Here is a 22,511-nt window from a genome sequence, read left to right on the forward strand (position 1 = left end):
TCCATAACATTCTCCTCATGCTGCATAGAGATTGCACACGACAGGAAGCAGCTCTCTCATCAGATGACCTAAGTATGTATGTATGTGTGTTACGTATAGAGTTCTGTTGTTTGCTACACTGCCATCAACAGTGTCAACCCGATGTGAGGAGGAAATTCCACCTCCTGCATAGTTCATCTTTATATAGGTATACGATCGATACCAAACCTGAAATTATTGCTTACTCGTACCCTCGATCTATATTTAAAAAACATTCAACAACATTGAAGAATTAAGAAAGAAAAAATTAAGAAAAGAAAAGAAAAAAAAGAAGGCTATAATGTATATTATATTTTATGTACTGTATTGGACTATAGTGGATTTTTTTTCTAGATAATGAAGACCAGAGCTACTGGTATTTCTGTATGAATTATGAACATTCATCAAATGAAAAGAAAAAAATAAATGGTGTGAGATAAAAAAGTAAGCAAAAAATGAAACAGTGAAGGAAAAAGACAGGAGGAAAGATGTTCTGTTGTTCTGTTTGATTGTCAGATTACCTCCCAGTTCGAACATCAGAAGCGAGTCGCAGGGTTGGGGTTTAAATCCTGTGAAAGGCAGGACTCCTCCATTTATCCTTCTTCGTGTGTGGTGGGCCCACAGAGAAGAAACCCCATGGGGCAGGGCTACTCTACCAATTACTGCTGAATTCTTGATATTCCTGGCTCATACAACTGGGAAGACACCTGAGGAAAGATCCAGAGCCTGTCCCATCTGGCTTGTAATTAAATAAAAGGAAAACGAATGGATGGATTGCGATGACAGAGCACATACTAAGAGAATTATTTGTTTTTTCTACTCTAATGCTTATTAGATTGATAATAAATACAATGATGAATATAGATAGTGCTCATGTTTGTGAAGGACTCATCCACTCAGATCTCTCTATTGTAGTTTTAGCCATGACACCAGAAAAATAATTATACAGGCATTAACACACGTCTTCTCTGTTCTCATCACTTTGTAGACAAAGGATTAAAAGTGTCTAGAAATATCCTGCTGTTACTTTCTAAATCTCTTAAACCCGTTGCTGACGTCGTAATGCAAATATTCTGATGGGCTGTAATGTTTCTATTAAGAAGAAGCATGAGTTCATTGACAGGCTTATGTGGATACGTTCAAACCAAATGCTCGCTATTGTGGTGAAGCTTCACATCATCTGCTCAGGCTTGATTGGATGTGGTGTCAGGCACGAGTCAGAAGGCGCCTGCTGGAGTTATGTGTGGCACAATTTAAAAAAGCAGTCCAAACATGTTTCAGTTCAGTTTGAGTTTTTTACACCAAACCAGTTTAAAATGAATAGATAGTTTAGCAACATTACCACAACTGCAAATAACAGCTGGCATTCCATAAAAAAATGTCAGGCATGACCCATTTTCATGATTGCAACGGCAGAGAGGAGTCAAACTCCGGCTTCCTGTGTGAAGGTGCAGCACTGTGTGGACCCAGCCATCTAGCCTGACCTCTCTACAAAGGTTCAGGGAAACGAGTCATGTTTACAACAGCTGCTTTTCTCTGGCAGCTGAGACTTCCAGCAAAGAGAACATGGCAGCTCACCCCCACTGAAATGTCTGGTCAATGGACATAAGTGAAGTTTCATGTTCTTCAATATTGTGTCAGATGTTTCAAAACATTATTTATTCATTCACAGTCAAACCTCAAGCTTTTCCACTTTGTCCCTCCTCCTTCCGTGATGGTGTCTGGATGCTTTGCCCTTTGCTGATTAAATTGGTGCTAATGATCTGAGGAACCTCTAATTCAGCTACCATCACTGGTTACCAATGTGATGTGTAATTATATACTTGTGTGTAAGTGATGTTTACAGGAGCCGTCTGAGGAGCAACGTGAGGATATGAACAGTGTCTGGGAACATTCCTGACTGTTTATGGCGACTAATCGCTGCCGGACCAGGAGCTGAGGTCATTGTGGGATAACGAGCCTGGTCCACTTTGATGTTTGCTCTCTCCCTGTGAGCCTCATTATATTATCCTCAAACTGTTCAGCTTCTGTTGCGTTTCTGTTCCCTTTCTTTCCACTGTAACTTCACAGGTCTATGCAGAGGCACAATGGTACCTCAGGGATTTTAATTTAGGGCACACTGGGATATGTTGTTGTTTTGTTATATTCTGACTTATTGCAGTTTTTTATTGTTTCTGTACAGAGACAAGCTTCGTAGGTAGGTAGGATTTGTATTGTGGAAAAACAACACCACAAGTTTTAGGATGGACTGAAAGAAGGTAGGTGCCCTCGAATGATGTAATCGAGTGATGTCTAAATTAATCTGATTATATGATACAGTGTCAAAATCACTGCAATATAATAATAAACCTCAGAAATATCAGCCTATTTAGAGATCTCAAGTGACTGTGGCTCAGTTTTACATTCCTCTCATGTCACTGTAAGATCGTACAGTTGCACAGAGGTTTGGTACTACACTAGCACTACTCTAAGACATCTAGAGTAGCCCCTCAAAAGAAACCAGCCGAGCTGCAAGACTGTTATCAGGCTGCAGAGTGAGTGACAGCAAGAGAGACCTCACATTGTTGCCATTAGTCCAATATGTGTGTTAAAAGATACAACATTTGTTTGTTTCAACATTGTTACACTTAATTTCCAACATCTTGACAAAACGCCCACCTGAACGTTTTCGTAGCATGCTTCCTGTGTTGACAGGTGGTTTCAATGCAGTGCACTAGGTCACTAGGTTAAAGCAATGACAATATCATAGTAATGACAGTCTGAGGTCTCTGATGGTGGTGTCTTCAGGACTGAGGACAGCTCCCTCTTCTAACTGGAATCCTTGAACATTGTTGGTATGAAGTATGTTTGATCATTTGTAAATAGGATCATGACAGAAAAACATTAAGTAATTTATGACAATTTTAATTCAATTTTATTTATATAGCGCCAAATCACAACAAGGTTATTTCAAGGCACTTTACAAAGTAAGGTTGAAGACCTTACAACAGATCCCACATACAGCAAGCATTTAATTTGACAGCAACAGTGGAGAGGAAAAACTACCTCTCTAACGAGGAAGAAACCTCCAGCAGAACCAGGGTGGATGTGGGCGGCCATCTGCCTCGACCGGCTGGGGTGAGGGGAGAGAGAGAGAGAGAGAAAAGCACAGCAACAACAACAAGCAACAACACGCAACAACAGAGCACAGACAGGATGGTTGGTTGGTTGGACCAGGGACTGGATACAGGCAGGATCCGCAGCTGCCCATCACAGACACATAGCTCTGGGTCCAATGATACCTGTAGGTGAGGACAGAGAGGGAGAGAGAGAGAAATCCGCGGAGAAGCACAACTACTGAAGAGAAAGAGACAAGGTTACTTGAACACAGAACAATGATGGGAGGTTAGTGGACAGAAAGGTAGAAAGAAACAGATAAGCTCAGTGTATAAATTAAGTCCCCCAGCAGTCTATGTCTATTGCAGCTTAACTAAGAGATAGTTTCTGAGACTAACAATCATTATCAGTGATCTGAACCATCTCTAACTATAAGCTTTATCAAAAAGGAAGGTTTTAAGCCCAATCTTAAAGGTGGAGAGTGTGTCAGCTTCTCAAACCTGAAGAGGGAGCTGGTTCCAGAGGAGAGGAGCTTGGTAGCTAAAAGCTCTGCCCCCGTTCTACATTTAAAGACTCTAGGAACCACAAGTAGCCCAGCGCTCTGAGAACTAAGTGTTCTGCTGGGAGCATAAGGAACTATGAGGTCTTTAAGATAAGAAGGAGCTTGATCATTAAGTACTTTGTAGGTGAGCCGGAGAATTTTAAATTCTATCCCACATTTTTCAGACAGCCAGTGCAGAGAAGCTAATGTAGGAGAAATGTGTTCTCTCTTTCTAAGTCCTGTCAGAACTTTGGCTGCAGCATTTTGAATTAGCTGTAGGCTTTTTAATGAGCTGTTAGGACATCCTATGAGTAAGAAGTTACAATAGTCCAGCCTAGAGGTAACAAATGCATGGATCAGTTTCTCTGCATCGCTCTGAAAGAGGATGCTTCTGATTTTAGCTATATTTCTAAGGTAAAAGTAGGCGGTTCAGGAGATTTGTTTAATGTATGATCCTAAAAGATCCTGGTCATAGATGACACCAAGGTTCCTCACAGTAGAATCTGAAGCTAATGTTATGCCATCCAGGGTGGCTATCTGACTCAATAGTGTCTCTCTCTGATTTTTAGACCCAGCGATATCTGTTTTATCTGAATTAAGTTGAAGGAAGTTATGGGACATCCAGGATTTGACGTCTTTTAAACAACTTTTCACTAGTTGATCTGTTTCATTTGTTTCCAAAGACATATATAGCTGAGTATCATCTGCATAACAATTAAAATGTATAGAATGCTTACAGAACCCTGTGGTACTCCATAGCTAATCCTTGTGCATGTGGAGAATTCCTCATTAACATGAACAAACTGGAATCTGTTCAACAAATAGGATTTAAACCATCCCAGTCCTGTTCCTTTAATTCCCGATTCTATGTTCTAGTCTCTGTAATAGAATGTTATGATCAATTGTATCAAATGCAGCACAAGGATTTAACAGGACAAGGACAGAGACCAGACCATTGTCTGAAGCTAAGAGAAGATCATTAGTGACTCTAACCAGACTGAAAATCTTCATACAGGTTATTCCCACTCAGGTGGTGAGATAATTGTTTATCCACTGCCGCTTATTCCCATAGGGTCGCGGGTGGTGCTGGAGCCCATACCACTTGTCTTTGGCGAGAGACAGAACGACAACCATTCATACACACACTTTCACCTAATGGGCAATCCAGAGTGACCAATCAACCTAATGCATGTCTGTGGACCATGGAAGAAAGCCAGAGAACCCGAGAGAACCCATGCGAACATGGGGAAAACATACAAACTCCACACAGGAAGGTCCTTAGTTTGATTCCCGGGGATTGCTGTAATTTATCACCAATTAGTCTTATTATTCACAGTTAAATATATATATATATATATGTATATATATATATATCCAGCGAGCTATCCAGCGAGCATATATATATATATATATATATATATATATATATATATATATATATATATATATATATATATATATATATATATATATATATATATATATATATATATATATATATATATATCTCATATCATGAGAGACAATGAACCACATGAGATACCGGCTCAGACGTCGCCCGGTCTAACAAGGTCTGCGTCAGGTGTTGGGGAACCAGAGCACCTTGGCGAGAAGTGGGCTACTGGAACAAGAAAGAAATGGCTGAGATGCGAGAACAAGGCTCTGTTGGAATGCTACTACTCAAGTAACCCTAGTCAGAGGGGTTACATGCAAAGAATGTGCGGTGAATGGGAACGGAGAAACCCACATTCAAGGCTGACGGCGAAGCAACTAGTAGCTCAGTGTTCCAACATCCACAAACGGCAACTGCTATCACAACTTGAGATTGACGAGATACAACACAAATGCTACGGCAAGGGGGAGCCAGGACGCCAGGTCAGAGGGGAGATTTCACCATCTCCCCAACCGGAAATTGGGTACGAAGCCCCAGTAAGCACAGATACGCTGAGCGAGGCAGCAACTGACCTGAAAGATAAGATCATGGCGAGACTGAACAGGCAACCCCGAACCCCACTACAACGGCTAAGTGAAGTACCATCAGAAAGTCTCATGGAAGATGTGAATGCAGCATTGAGAGCGATCCCTACCACAACAATCACAGAAACCAATGAGCTGATATACGCTTCAGCATCAGTGATCCTAGGGGTGCTTGGCTATAGGAGCAACCATGGGAGCCATGAGAAACAATACCCACCATGGAAACGAAGGTTGGAGGCAAAAATCAAGGCAGCTCAGAGGGAAGTGAGCCAAATGACAGAGGCCCAGAGAGGTGCAATGAAAAGACCGATGCCCAAGAGGTACAGTCAGATGCCCATACCTGAAGCACTCGAAACTGCCAAGCAAAGCCTACAAGCCTTGGCCAGCCGCCTAAAGAGATACACCAGAGATAACGAAGCCAGACGAATAAACCGGCTGTTCGCAACACAACCTGCGAAAGTGTACTCTCAATGGCAGGATAATAACAACAGAGCAGACCCACCAAGGCTGGAAACTGAACAGTACTGGAAGGGTATATGGGAAAGGGAGGCATCACACAACAGTGATGCACAGTGGCTGGTGGATCTGAGGGAAGACCACAGCAACCTCCCTGAACAGAATCCAGTGACTATCACAGTGGCAGACATCCAACATAGAGTCTCAGGTATGAAAAACTGGACAGCACCTGGCCCTAACATGATCCACGCCTACTGGCTAAAGAAGCTCACTGCAATCCATGAGCGCCTGGCAGCACAAATGAACCAGCTGCTAAGGGATGGGACTCACCCTGAATGGCTAACCGAAGGGCGAACAATCCTGATAATGAAGGATCCCTCAAAGGGCACAGTCCCATCCAACTACCGGCCAATAACCTGTCTCTCCACAACATGGAAGCTCATGTCAGGCATCATCGCAGCTAAGATAAATGGGCACATGAGTCAATACATGAGCGAAGCACAGAAGGGCATTGGTAAGGATACCAGAGGAGCCAAACACCAACTCCTGGTAGACAGAACAGTCGCCCAAGACTGCAGAATGCGACACACCAACCTGTGCTCAGCCTGGATCGACTACAAGAAAGCCTATGACTCAATGCCACACACATGGATCACTGAATGCTTGGAGCTGTACAACATCAACAGAACTCTAAGGGCCTTCATTGCAAACTCAATGAGGTTGTGGAGAACCACCCTTGAAGCCAATGGGAAGCCACTTGCCCAAGTATCCATCAAATGTGGCATATACCAAGGAGATGCACTGTCCCCACTGCTGTTCTGCATAGGTCTGAACCCCCTCAGCCAAATAATAAACAAGACTGGCTATGGATACCGACTCCGGAACGGGGCCACCATAAGTCACCTCCTCTACATGGATGACATCAAGCTGTATGCCAAGAGTGAGACATCGACTCGCTGATCCACACCACCAGGATCTACAGCTCGGACATCGGGATGTCATTCGGACTCGAGAAATGTGGGAGGATGGTGACAAAGAGAGGCAAGGTAATCCACACAGAAGGGGTCTCACTCCCAGAAGGAAGAATAGCAGACATTGAGGACAATTACAAGTACCTTGGAATACCACAGGCAAACGGCAACCTTGAACAGGCAACAAGGAATGCGGCAACAGCCAAATACCTCCAACGAGTAAGGCAAGTCCTAAGAAGCCAGCTCAATGGCAAGAACAAATCCCGGGCAATAAACAGCTACGCTCTGCCAGTGATCAGATACCCTGCGGGAATAATAAGGTGGCCAAAGGAAGAGATATAGACCACAGATGTTAAGACACGAAAGCTCCTCACCATGCATGGAGGGTTCCACCCCAAATCCAGCACCCTGAGACTGTACGCTAGCCGCAAGGAAGGAGGCCGAGGACTAGTGAGCGTGAGAGCCACTATCCAGGATGAAACATCCAAGATCCATAAGTACATCAAGGATAAGGCCCCAACAGATGACGTGCTGAGTGAATGTCTCAGGCAGTGGAGAACAGAGGATGAGATGCTGGAAGAGGGACCATCATGGGAGGACAAGCCCTTGCACGGGATGTACCACCGGAACATAACTGAAGTGGCTGATCTCAACAAATCCTACCAATGGCTTGAAAGGGCTGGGCTGAAGGACAGCACAGAGGCACTCATCCTGGCTGCACAGGAGCAGGCCCTGAGCACCAGAGCCATAGAGGCCCAGATCTACCACACCAGACAAGACCCAAGGTGTAGACTGTGCAAAGAGGCCCAAGAGACGGTCCAGCACATAACTGCAGGGTGTAAGATGCTGGCAGGCAAAGCATACATGGAACGCCATAACCAAGTGGCTGGCATAGTATACAGGAACATCTGCGCGGAGTATGGACTGGAAACCCCAAGGTCAAAGTGGGAAACACCTCCCAAGGTGGTAGAGAACGAGCGAGCCAAGATCCTGTGGGACTTCCAGATACAGACAGACAGAATGGTAATGGCGAACCAACCAGACATTGTGGTGGTGGACAAAGAGCAGAGGAAAGCCGTAGTGGTGGATGTGGCAATACCAAGCGATGGCAACATCAGGAAAAAGGAACATGGGAAACTAGAGAAATACCAAGGGCTCAGAGAAGAACTGGAGAAGGCTTGGAAGGTGAAGGCCACAGTGGTGCCTGTGGTGATTGGAGCACTAGGGGCTGTGACCCCCAAACTGGAGGAGTGGCTACGACAGATCCCTGGAAAAACATCAGAAATCTCAGTCCAGAAAAGTGCAGTCCTAGGAACAGCAAGGATACTGCGCAGAACCCTCAAGCTCCCTGGCCTCTGGTAGAGGACCCGAGCTTGGAAAGTGGATGAGACCACCCGCGGAGGGTGAGAATAGAGTGTATATATATATATATATATATATATATATATATATGGACAGTAACGTTTCTCTGCCACTTTAATGTCGTTCTGCTTCTTCGATCCAGCCGACGCAGACCCACAGGAATCTTGAAAAGGTTATTTATATTTATAAATATATATATATATATATATATATATATATATATATATATATATATATATATATATATATATATATATATATATATATATATATATATCATATATTATAAAACTGACATTTGTTCGGTAAAAACAGTAGGATAAATACACAGTATTTAAAACAGTAGGATAAATATATATATATATATATATATATATATATATCTATATATATATATATATATATATATATATATATATATATATATATATATATATATATATATATATATATATAGTGCAGGGGTGGACAATCCTGGTCCGTGAGGGCCGGTGTCCCTGCTGGTTTTTCAACTCTTCCTGCTGATCATCTTCATCAGGTGTGCCAGTTAGCTTTTTCAACTGACTAAACACACCTGGTCGCGGTAATCAACAGTAACTGGAGCAGGGAGAGTTGGAAAATCAGGAGGACAGCGGCCCTCAAGGACCAAGTTTGCCCACCCCTGATATAGTGTATACTGTAAAATCTGGACACTGAGTGTGTTGCATGTCTGTACCAAGCAATACTTCATAAAACATGCTGCATTTATACTTTCAGTTCTTACTAAGTTTCTTAGAAATGACTATTGTATCTTACTACATTGTATATTCTTTATCCCGGCTTTCCTCTGACATCATGCAAACAAAGTCAATGATAACTTCAAAGCATCAATGCAGCTGCACTTTTGACACACGTCACTGCTGTGACTACAAACCTTCAGGGAATGACAGGAAACACCTGCTCAGCCATGATCTAAAAGCCACAGTAACTGGTTTCGATGTCGCATTAGCAATCTGATGTTCCATAGAAACTCATATCCCACATCATCCTTGGTAGAAGAAGAAAACTAAAGAGCAGATTGGTAGCATGTGGTAACAGCGGTGTCACAGCAGAGGTTTAACAACGGACTGAAGCATCATTTCGGCTGTGACCATCATTCGGCTGTGTAGCATATTTAGCAGTGCCAAATACGTCTGGCCATGTTCCGTTTTCATGCAGTTGTTTCACCTGCAGCATCACCTTCATACAAAGACCTTTGCACACTTTGCTTTCGGACTTGTTTGACATAAATGGGTCGACTCACAGCACTGTTGTTTTTCTCAGCACAGTGATTCAATAAATTGTAGCTGCAGTTTCCGTTGCATCAGTTATTGCACTGTCACTAATCAGCCACAACATTGACTCCACCTGGCTGTTTAAGCGTTGTGGTGGACTGGTTAATCTCTAATGGTCCGATACTGGGACAGAGCGCAGGACAAACAGCTGTCAGAGGCTGAGCATGCCCTACATAGTGGTGAAGGATAGAAAGAGAAGTTGTGCCTCTGGTTTATGTAGTATAAATTGGTGTCATCTGTTCTATTTGATGTCATTGTTTTCCAGTTGCAGATTTATGTTTTTAATATCGTGTCCATATAAAGGCAGCAAATCTCTGCTAAGCACTGGTGTAAAACATTATTATCCACATGATTAGATATTTGTATCTTTCTCCATTCCTTCATTCATCCCTCAGCGATGCATTCAGGGACCAATTTATGACTTTTCAAGAATGTATGTACAGTATAACCAAGCGACAACTGATTCTCATTCACGTGAGCAATTCAGTTCAGATAAACTGTGCATGTGTCACATCAGCTTCACAGCCACTATTCATCTGAAGCCCTTTTTAATGTTCTCCTTTGGTTGTAATTGTGTTTTCATGAGGTCTCTGCTGCCACGAATGTTATGTTTTGGCGCGTGTTGATTTTTTGCTTTAGTCCAAGAAAATAAAAGTCACAAGCCCTGCATGTACTGTAGCACATGCTCAATTTAAAGGGTCAGTACAGAAGCTATTTAAAGTGAGAGAATCAGATTTAAACTGAGAGAATCAGAGTCTTGGATGAGCCTCATTTCTGTCTCTAATGTTCATTTTGCAGTGCAAAATCCATTTTTTCTGAAATTTAATTCAAAAAGCTAAAATGAGCCCTGTATGCCAAGTAATTATTGAGGGGGAGTCTGTGCAGGAAATAATTCCTGGTTTCAGGTTTGAAATAGATTATGACCTTAATAAAGCGTTTGCAAGCTAAAGACCTATAATGATCACTGTTTAACAGTTTAAATTAGGAGCCTCTAAGCGCTGACAAACTTACTAGAAGGAAATTTGCCCATTGAGCACTGTTGAAAACACACATTCAACTTTATGAGCTTTTAAAAAATAAAAAACAAAAAACCTCCTCCTTCTGTACTTCCTCACATCGCGATCTGCTTGTAACAAACCTGCTTGTAACTTGTGTGTGTGTGTGTGTGTGTGTGTGTGTGTGTGTGTGTGTGTGTGTGTGTGTGTGTGTGTGTGTGTGTGTGTGTGTGTGTGTGTGTGTGTGTGTGGCAGTGCCTCTGTTTATTGAACAGTGACATGCTTGGTGTGCTTGTGCAGGATCAAGGATCAGATCTCTTGCAAGTGTTCCGTTTATTAAAGTTTTTGTGCAGCTGTGAGGCGTTGACCTCTGTGTGAAGCACATTGCACAGACACACACAGTTGTACAGATCTAGTTATGACTTGATGTATAATGTGTCTGTTGGTTGCTGCTTTTCTTATGTTGGTCCTCGGCCAAAACGAAAACTCACAACTGGAATGTAACCAGCATTCTGAGCACACATGGATCACTGAATGCTTGGAGCTGTACAACATCAACAGAACTCTAAGGGCCTTCATTGCAAACTCAATGAGGTTGTGGAGAACCACCCTTGAAGCCAATGGGAAGCCACTTGCCCAAGTATCCATCAAATGTGGCATATACCAAGGAGATGCACTGTCCCCACTGCTGTTCTGCATAGGTCTGAACCCCCTCAGCCAAATAATAAACAAGACTGGCTATGGATACCGACTCCGGAACGGGGCCACCATAAGTCACCTCCTCTACATGGATGACATCAAGCTGTATGCCAAGAGTGAGACATCGACTCGCTGATCCACACCACCAGGATCTACAGCTCGGACATCGGGATGTCATTCGGACTCGAGAAATGTGGGAGGATGGTGACAAAGAGAGGCAAGGTAATCCACACAGAAGGGGTCTCACTCCCAGAAGGAAGAATAGCAGACATTGAGGACAATTACAAGTACCTTGGAATACCACAGGCAAACGGCAACCTTGAACAGGCAACAAGGAATGCGGCAACAGCCAAATACCTCCAACGAGTAAGGCAAGTCCTAAGAAGCCAGCTCAATGGCAAGAACAAATCCCGGGCAATAAACAGCTACGCTCTGCCAGTGATCAGATACCCTGCGGGAATAATAAGGTGGCCAAAGGAAGAGATATAGACCACAGATGTTAAGACACGAAAGCTCCTCACCATGCATGGAGGGTTCCACCCCAAATCCAGCACCCTGAGACTGTACGCTAGCCGCAAGGAAGGAGGCCGAGGACTAGTGAGCGTGAGAGCCACTATCCAGGATGAAACATCCAAGATCCATAAGTACATCAAGGATAAGGCCCCAACAGATGACGTGCTGAGTGAATGTCTCAGGCAGTGGAGAACAGAGGATGAGATGCTGGAAGAGGGACCATCATGGGAGGACAAGCCCTTGCACGGGATGTACCACCGGAACATAACTGAAGTGGCTGATCTCAACAAATCCTACCAATGGCTTGAAAGGGCTGGGCTGAAGGACAGCACAGAGGCACTCATCCTGGCTGCACAGGAGCAGGCCCTGAGCACCAGAGCCATAGAGGCCCAGATCTACCACACCAGACAAGACCCAAGGTGTAGACTGTGCAAAGAGGCCCAAGAGACGGTCCAGCACATAACTGCAGGGTGTAAGATGCTGGCAGGCAAAGCATACATGGAACGCCATAACCAAGTGGCTGGCATAGTATACAGGAACATCTGCGCGGAGTATGGACTGGAAACCCCAAGGTCAAAGTGGGAAACACCTCCCAAGGTGGTAGAGAACGAGCGAGCCAAGATCCTGTGGGACTTCCAGATACAGACAGACAGAATGGTAATGGCGAACCAACCAGACATTGTGGTGGTGGACAAAGAGCAGAGGAAAGCCGTAGTGGTGGATGTGGCAATACCAAGCGATGGCAACATCAGGAAAAAGGAACATGGGAAACTAGAGAAATACCAAGGGCTCAGAGAAGAACTGGAGAAGGCTTGGAAGGTGAAGGCCACAGTGGTGCCTGTGGTGATTGGAGCACTAGGGGCTGTGACCCCCAAACTGGAGGAGTGGCTACGACAGATCCCTGGAAAAACATCAGAAATCTCAGTCCAGAAAAGTGCAGTCCTAGGAACAGCAAGGATACTGCGCAGAACCCTCAAGCTCCCTGGCCTCTGGTAGAGGACCCGAGCTTGGAAAGTGGATGAGACCACCCGCGGAGGGTGAGAATAGAGTGTATATATATATATATATATATATATATATATATATGGACAGTAACGTTTCTCTGCCACTTTAATGTCGTTCTGCTTCTTCGATCCAGCCGACGCAGACCCACAGGAATCTTGAAAAGGTTATTTATATTTATAAATATATATATATATATATATATATATATATATATATATATATATATATATATATATATATATATATATATATATATATATATATCATATATTATAAAACTGACATTTGTTCGGTTAAAAACAGTAGGATAAATACACAGTATTTAAAACAGTAGGATAAATATATATATATATATATATATATATATATATATATATATATATATATATATATATATATATATATCTATATATATATATATAGTGCAGGGGTGGACAATCCTGGTCCGTGAGGGCCGGTGTCCCTGCTGGTTTTTCAACTCTTCCTGCTGATCATCTTCATCAGGTGTGCCAGTTAGCTTTTTCAACTGACTAAACACACCTGGTCGCGGTAATCAACAGTAACTGGAGCAGGGAGAGTTGGAAAATCAGGAGGACAGCGGCCCTCAAGGACCAAGTTTGCCCACCCCTGATATAGTGTATACTGTAAAATCTGGACACTGAGTGTGTTGCATGTCTGTACCAAGCAATACTTCATAAAACATGCTGCATTTATACTATCAGTTCTTACTAAGTTTCTTAGAAATGACTATTGTATCTTACTACATTGTATATTCTTTATCCCGGCTTTCCTCTGACATCATGCAAACAAAGTCAATGATAACTTCAAAGCATCAATGCAGCTGCACTTTGACACACGTCACTGCTGTGACTACAAACCTTCAGGGAATGACAGGAAACACCTGCTCAGCCATGATCTAAAAGCCACAGTAACTGGTTTCGATGTCGCATTAGCAATCTGATGTTCCATAGAAACTCTTATCCCACATCATCCTTGGTAGAAGAAGAAAACTAAAGAGCAGATTGGTAGCATGTGGTAACAGCGGTGTCACAGCAGAGGTTTAACAACGGACTGAAGCATCATTTCGGCTGTGACCATCATTCGGCTGTGTAGCATATTTAGCAGTGCCAAATACGTCTGGCCATGTTCCGTTTTCATGCAGTTGTTTCACCTGCAGCATCACCTTCATACAAAGACCTTTGCACACTTTGCTTTCGGACTTGTTTGACATAAATGGGTCGACTCACAGCACTGTTGTTTTTCTCAGCACAGTGATTCAATAAATTGTAGCTGCAGTTTCCGTTGCATCAGTTATTGCACTGTCACTAATCAGCCACAACATTGACTCCACCTGGCTGTTTAAGCGTTGTGGTGGACTGGTTAATCTCTAATGGTCCGATACTGGGACAGAGCGCAGGACAAACAGCTGTCAGAGGCTGAGCATGCCCTACATAGTGGTGAAGGATAGAAAGAGAAGTTGTGCCTCTGGTTTATGTAGTATAAATTGGTGTCATCTGTTCTATTTGATGTCATTGTTTTCCAGTTGCAGATTTATGTTTTTAATATCGTGTCCATATAAAGGCAGCAAATCTCTGCTAAGCACTGGTGTAAAACATTATTATCCACATGATTAGATATTTGTATCTTTCTCCATTCCTTCATTCATCCCTCAGCGATGCATTCAGGGACCAATTTATGACTTTTCAAGAATGTATGTACAGTATAACCAAGCGACAACTGATTCTCATTCACGTGAGCAATTCAGTTCAGATAAACTGTGCATGTGTCACATCAGCTTCACAGCCACTATTCATCTGAAGCCCTTTTTAATGTTCTCCTTTGGTTGTAATTGTGTTTTCATGAGGTCTCTGCTGCCACGAATGTTATGTTTTGGCGCGTGTTGATTTTTTGCTTTAGTCCAAGAAAATAAAAGTCACAAGCCCTGCATGTACTGTAGCACATGCTCAATTTAAAGGGTCAGTACAGAAGCTATTTAAAGTGAGAGAATCAGATTTAAACTGAGAGAATCAGAGTCTTGGATGAGCCTCATTTCTGTCTCTAATGTTCATTTTGCAGTGCAAAATCCATTTTTTCTGAAATTTAATTCAAAAAGCTAAAATGAGCCCTGTATGCCAAGTAATTATTGAGGGGGAGTCTGTGCAGGAAATAATTCCTGGTTTCAGGTTTGAAATAGATTATGACCTTAATAAAGCGTTTGCAAGCTAAAGACCTATAATGATCACTGTTTAACAGTTTAAATTAGGAGCCTCTAAGCGCTGACAAACTTACTAGAAGGAAATTTGCCCATTGAGCACTGTTGAAAACACACATTCAACTTTATGAGCTTTTAAAAAATAAAAAACAAAAAACCTCCTCCTTCTGTACTTCCTCACATCGCGATCTGCTTGTAACAAACCTGCTTGTAACTTGTGTGTGTGTGTGTGTGTGTGTGTGTGTGTGTGTGTGTGTGTGTGTGTGTGTGTGTGTGTGTGTGTGTGTGTGTGTGTGTGTGTGTGTGTGGCAGTGCCTCTGTTTATTGAACAGTGACATGCTTGGTGTGCTTGTGCAGGATCAAGGATCAGATCTCTTGCAAGTGTTCCGTTTATTAAAGTTTTTGTGCAGCTGTGAGGCGTTGACCTCTGTGTGAAGCACATTGCACAGACACACACAGTTGTACAGATCTAGTTATGACTTGATGTATAATGTGTCTGTTGGTTGCTGCTTTTCTTATGTTGGTCCTCGGCCAAAACGAAAACTCACAACTGGAATGTAACCAGCATTCTGAGCATACTTAAAACTTACTTACTTACGATAATTAAAAAAATAAATATTTAGCCTGTAGTATTAATATTGTAACTCTTGCACTGCAATGTAATTGATATAACTACAAATACATTTAGAAAATTTGAAAAATCAAAAATATATAAAAAAATATAGAAAAAATATAGAAAACAACTGCAACTGTTTATTATATATTTATTGAAATTTACTGTAATTTGGTGATATTTGTGTCATAACATTCATAAAATCCATTCACTGAAGTATATATTTTAGTTTTAAGTAAAGTAAATTATGTTTATTATACTAAAAATGACTTTGTTGCAATGTCTGTTTAGTTTTGATAAGTTTCCGCTGCCTCCACCTCTCCCATATCCTGTAATATGACGCACACATGTCACATATCAGATAGGATCTCCTTTGGCTGCGGCAGGATGTTGCTCTGAGCTCAGCAGTTTTCATTCATTTCATTGATATAACGTCATCTTCTGTCTTCTGTCTAACATTTCCTGATATAAACCCTGGGATATACTGACTTCTTTGTGTTGTTATTGTATTGTTTTGAATCCTGCTGTTTGACAAAGGTTTAAAGTTATTGATTTTCATTTTAACCTGCCTGCTCTGGCCTTTGAGTCTGGCTGGCTGTGACTAAACTGTTTCCTTTCAGCTGCCAATAAACAAGAGGGAGAAATTAGCTGCTGAAAGCTCAGAACAATGCGCAGAAAAGGTCGGTTTGTAGCTTCTGGGAGTTTCTCATGTTCTGTCTGTTGGCACTGGTACAGTATTAAAAGGCATCATGTAACTCAGCAAACTTGTCATTCTGATAAATGAACAATACTTACATTTCTGTTTGTGTCACTCAGCACTCGACTTAAAATGATGATGTGTTCACAGCCCGACAACCCAAGCTCCCACAGAAACCTCTCCTGTCATTACAGCTCTCCTGTCACCCTAACCCTCAGACGCTCAGCTGAAGCTACTGTACACGCTGCTGCTTCCAAGCTTTCCCAGCTTTGTCAACTTCCAGCTACCAGCCTCACACTTTCCCTGGAGACCCTGGAATCATATCCTGAACTTAAACTAGTCAGCGTGATGAAGATGTTGCAGAAGGTTGTATATTTCCCTGGTAGCAACAGAGCAGCTGTAGAATAATGTCAACTCACGTTTTATGAGCATAGCCCATCATGAAGACACTGTAGATTTCACAACACACTCATTAATAAAACATCACAAACTTCAGTGTTGGAAACTCTGTGCAGGTTCTCCTCCATCACGGCCGTCTGTCTACTTTCCCAGCTGTCAGCTGTGTCGCCGTGAATGTGTCCACTGTGAGGCACCATCCACATACCATCACAGACCCTGGACCCACACACACACAAACACAAACACACACAGCTACACAAACACACACTTACATGATATCATGAGATACACAGATCACAGACAAATGATCTGTGGTTTCTTGTGCCAATCTTGAGGAGTAGTTGCTAGGCAACCAGGGGAGTTTCTTAAAGCACTTGTATCTCCTCTGCAGAGGAGGGACGGGATGGGGGAGGACGGGGAGTGGAGCACAGAAACACTGAATAGGATGTTGTACGCTGACGATGGTTATGTAACACCGACTTGAAGTGTAGGATTGTCTCTATAAATATTCTTGATCCCCGCTTTCACATCAAAGCCAAATCCTGCCGGCTTGTGCACTTAGGCTACAGGTGTACAATGCATACAAACCATTCTGCTTCCTGTTTGTCAAGCAACAGCAGATTTACTTAACAGCATTAGCGCATTACTCTGCCAAACACCGAGAACCAAATGGTAAGTCAGGATTACCCAGAAATAGACGGTCGGGCTCTGTTCACATCACATGTAGCTGTTGTCGAGTACTCAACATGGTGGGATAATGTTTTCAGTTACAACCAACAGCTGGGGCTTGGACAGGACGTCCGTTGATTTAAATATGCAACCCTGTGTCACTGGGAAGTGAACGAGTAAAGTTAAGACTGTGGATGCTTCCACACATAGGCTGAGAGCAAATGCTTGCAATTCTCCTCATATTTAAGTCACAGTGGATTCATAGTGTGCTCAGACAATGTAAAGTCTTTCCATATCACACACAGCCATGGAATCACTGTGAAAGCATGTGGGCATCATTCAGTGTGTCTTACTCTTCCTTGAAGATTATAGTCTTTGGTCTACGTAGTCAGTGTTTTAATTTTTCTTCAGTATTCAGTGATGGTTTGTGGCACCAATGCAAACAGAAGTAGGAATAATTCAGCGCTCTGGTGATAACAGCGTTTTACCAGCTGTAAAACATAAAACAGGGCAAATCATAGCGGCCCATTTGACTTTTATGCGATCCTGCTCATGACTTGAATAACGTTTGTACTTGTACTGGTTTTTCCCTTTGTCAGATTGGCAGATCACAATAAACATATTTCATTTCCACACAGCAGGTCAGATTTTACACCGAGCTGATAAAAGTGTGGTGGGGACAAGCGTCTCTTTCTGCCGATAACAGAGATCTCCTTTAAATTACAAGGACGTGGCTCCAGACGGGATTTAAATTACAGAGGGACCAGCGACTTCACTCAGCACGCTCGGTCATTTTAGCAGTAATTGTTACTGGGGGAGGAAGTGAAAATTACCCACATCCGCACCCTGGACAGGATTTAAACCACTAGCCGAGCCAAGTAGTAGTGACATCACCACATCAACAACGCTGGAGAATATTGCTTCTTACCTGTAAGATCTTGGGGAGTATTGAAAGTTGGCCTCAGTTGATACAGTTTGATCAAAATGAAATAGCATCAGATAAATCCCTTTAATTCAGACTGAATAAAACGCTCTAGCACAGCACTTTAATAAATTCTGTGCTTAGACATCGGATAGAGGAAAGTACAGATGAGAATCTCTGGACACTATGACAGGCTCATATCAACAACATACAGTATATAAAGTGAGCAGTGGTATCGCTCTTCTTGCTGCCGAGGCCTGACTGATCTAAAGCTCTGATATGAGAGACGATAGTGTCAGCGAGCCTCCAAGCTGCAGCGGCCACTCTGCCGAACAAACCAAGTGAAACGTCGCATCGCTGCTCCTCTATCTGTCCATGTGAATCGAACACCTCGGGTCCACACTGCAGTTCATTTACATTCAGCTCCTGTGTACTGAGAACAGGCTGCTGCGGATAAAAGCAGGCTTCCCTCAGATGCTGGAACGTAGGCGAGTTCCCTCAGCCTGTGTCCAAATAGCTTTATTACTTTTGCTCAACCTCTTCATGTGAATAATTGATTAGAGTTTTTTAAATGAGATGTGTTAAACATTCAACATGATTTGTTGTAACAGAAATAGAAAAGTTGGGACTTTCTTCTAAAATATTTCAGTTACGTATCCTTTATTAAACATGTGGGTTGTTTTTAAATTAATTTCTAATCTTTAAAGTAAATCTTGTAAATAATAATAAACAAGTAATTCTTGAAGTGTTATTTTAGAGCTCTGACTATATTACAGTATGATCATCAGATTGTGCTGATTGACAGACCACTCAATTATAATACAGCTAATCTCCAGTCAGCTTTTCCTCTGATGGTGATGAATGAGAAAAAGAAAGAAAGCAAAAAAGTTAGTTTTACCCAAATAAGCTGCTCTTAATATAGAAAAAACACTGACACTGATTTATCTGCAGTTTTTTCCTTCACTGTGTCGTTTGATGAGCAGGAAACACGAAGAGAGATGAAAGCTGACGCTTTATTAGAACCATCTCCTGATATAAAAGTGGTGGCTGGCGCTCAGGCTGAGCTCTGCGGTCTGTTGCATAATCGCTTTCAGAAAACTGCAGTTCTGATACAGCAGAATGTAAACTCACAGTAGAAAGAACTTTGCAAAAGGTCTGAGTCAGTTCAATGTCAAATTAACCAGCACTTTCGTTACATCCTTTAAACTGACTTCATTACATCTTCAAACTGACTAGACACTAATCCATTAATGCTTTTAGGATAGCGTTTAGGCTCCTGCTCACTGTACTGGCTTCAGACCCTCACAGCCCCGGTGCACAGTTGACAGCTGCTACCACCTGCTGGTCAATACACATATCACCGGCTCCGATCGGATTCATAAACATGGTCCTTACAAGGTACGGTACTCAGCAGCTGTGTGTGTGTGTGTGTGTGTGTGTGTGTGTGTGTGTGTGTGTGTGTGTGTGTGTGTGTGTGTGTGTGTGTGTGTGTGTGTGTGTGTGTGTGTGTGTGTGTGGCAGTGCCTCTGTTTATTGAACAGTGACATGCTTGGTGTGCTTGTGCAGGATCAAGGGTCAGAGCTCGGTTGCAAGTGTTCCGTTTATTAAAGTTTTTGTGCAGCTGTGAGACGTTGACCTCTGTGTGAAGCACATTGCACACACAGTTGTACAGATCTAGTTATGACTTGATGAACAGCCAAAAAGTGTTTTCCTTTTGTACAACTCATTGATTTGTAATGAAGGCACACCACCATGCTGCTCCGGCTTCTCCCCACCCTCCAGCCTCCATGGTGGCTCTTTGTAATGACACATCTTGTCTTTGAATAAGCGCTCGTCCCTGTGGTGATGTTGCTGAAGTCCCATGAAGAAGTCAAGAGGATCAATGTGTGTGAAACTAGCATCTAGTTTATTTTCCTTCAGTTGCAGTTATTTTGGTCACTTTCACCTGCTTTAAGAAATTAGGTTAACTATTAGATTATTGTAGTTTCTGTAATATTTACAGTATTTCAGTTTTCAGCCACAGGTTTTTAAAAAATGATTGTCACGGATTCAATAAAAACAACATCAAAGCATTTCTTGATCTGGATCCAATTCTTTGCAAAAAGGCAAATTTGAAATTTGAAATTAGAAAGACACCAAATAGCAACAGGCTGCAATGACAATCAATGATGCACTGATTCACACTGAGATCAGTGTTTTGTATTTTGTTGTCCACTGTGTAATGACTGATTGGACGTGTTTATATACATTACAGTACATTTCTGCAAGTTGTGGTGTTTGAATACAAAATTACCTTTTGTTGCATATTTTATTTTCATTAAAAATGGACTTACTGTTTAGGCCTGTGTGTTAACTGAAAATGTGCAGTTTCAGTTGACAGCTCCATCAAGAAAAAACTGTAATCTGTCATGATTCATGTTACGTGTCACATCCTGTTTTATTTTGTTAACTTCCTGTCACGCTCCGGTTCTCATCATCCACACCTGTTGCTAATTAGTAATCAGCACCTGTACTTAACCTCCACCTCTCACCCACACCAGTCGCCAGATTGTTAGTTCATGTACTCTTTCCAGCATTCTATTGTAGCCATTCGTGTTTTGACCGTGACCGCCTCGACCTTAGAGATGGCGAAATCGAAGCCTCATGAATCACTGAGCAACTATGATACAGTTGGGCTGAAATCGACACATTGCTCGACACCATCACGACACAGTCACAACAGCGACATCTGCTGGTTGTGCGTGAGAACTGCTTGAGCAGACTGACCATCAAACCCTCGCTGATACGTGGTTGTTCAGGACCACAGTCTATGTTTTATTGTCAAATAAAACTTATTTAATCAAAGGTGTGTAATTGTGTTTCTCTCTGGATAATAATGTATAAGTAGCCTTGATGTGGCAAACATGTTTGATGTCCGATGTTATTAGAGCTGTATTTGTTCTTCTGCAACTCTGTTTATTACTACATTGAGGAGACATGTTTGTCAGTTAGTTTAATCAAAGACCTTTATTTCATTTTATTTTTCCACAGAACATGACTTTAATCACATTCTCACCACCTCTCCAGCTTTAGAGAGGAGCCGTTTGCACTGATGTCTGACTAATAAAGATATTTGTATTGGAATTGCGACTTGTCAAAATGTAGTTTTAGTCTTTAATTACATTTTGAACTTGTCATAAATACATTACAGAATGTAATGTGAAACCTGTCCATCTTATATATCGTCTATCATCTGATAGATCATCTCCGGACCGCTTGCCACGTTTGTAAAGCTCTGACATATTAAAACAACCGTCCGTTCATACTGCACTTAAGCCGCTCGGCAGTCACGTGACGTATCGACACCTCTCGCTCTCATTGGTCACGTGATTCGGAACGCGCTCGAGATTCTGCTTGACGACACTTCCGCTTCAAAAGATCGATGCTGAGTCGAGCGGGAGGTCTCGAGTTGGACATCTCTACTCGACCTTTGATTCTTGCCTGAACCCTGTTGATCCCGCAACCTGTGAAAGACCTGTGCCTGATAATCTGACCGTGAGTTTTTGCCTGATCCTTGTCTGTACTGTCGCCAAGTCTGCTCGTGTACCGAACCCTGCCTGGACCTTGATTCTGAGATTGCCTGCTCCTTTGTATATTGCCTACTGGAACGTACTGTGTTTGACCTGGACTGCCTGACTCTGATTCACCGAATAAACCTGCACTTAATCACATCTGTGTTTCTGCGCCGTGCATGTGGGTCCGACACCTGCCCAAGCCTGACAGAACAATCTGGCCAGAAATGGACTCCGCCGGTGCAGAGAACCTCCGTGCTCAGCTCATGGCTCAGGAGCAGCGCGCAGCAGAGCAGGAGGAGAAAACCAACGCCGCTCTCCAGAGATTGGCCGAGTGTGTTTTGCGACAGGAGACGGCGATGGCAGGATTAACTGAGGCAATGAATCGCCTGACCCAGAGCTCGACGGGAGAGACGAGACCGACCCCGAGCGCCACTGCCGCGGCAGCGCCCCTGGCAGCAGCGGTTCCCATGGCCGTCGCTCCAGACGCCAGGTTAGGCGC

Source organism: Betta splendens, chromosome 8, assembly GCF_900634795.4.
Source record: "Betta splendens chromosome 8, fBetSpl5.4, whole genome shotgun sequence".
Classification (NCBI taxonomy): Eukaryota; Metazoa; Chordata; class Actinopteri; order Anabantiformes; family Osphronemidae; genus Betta; species Betta splendens.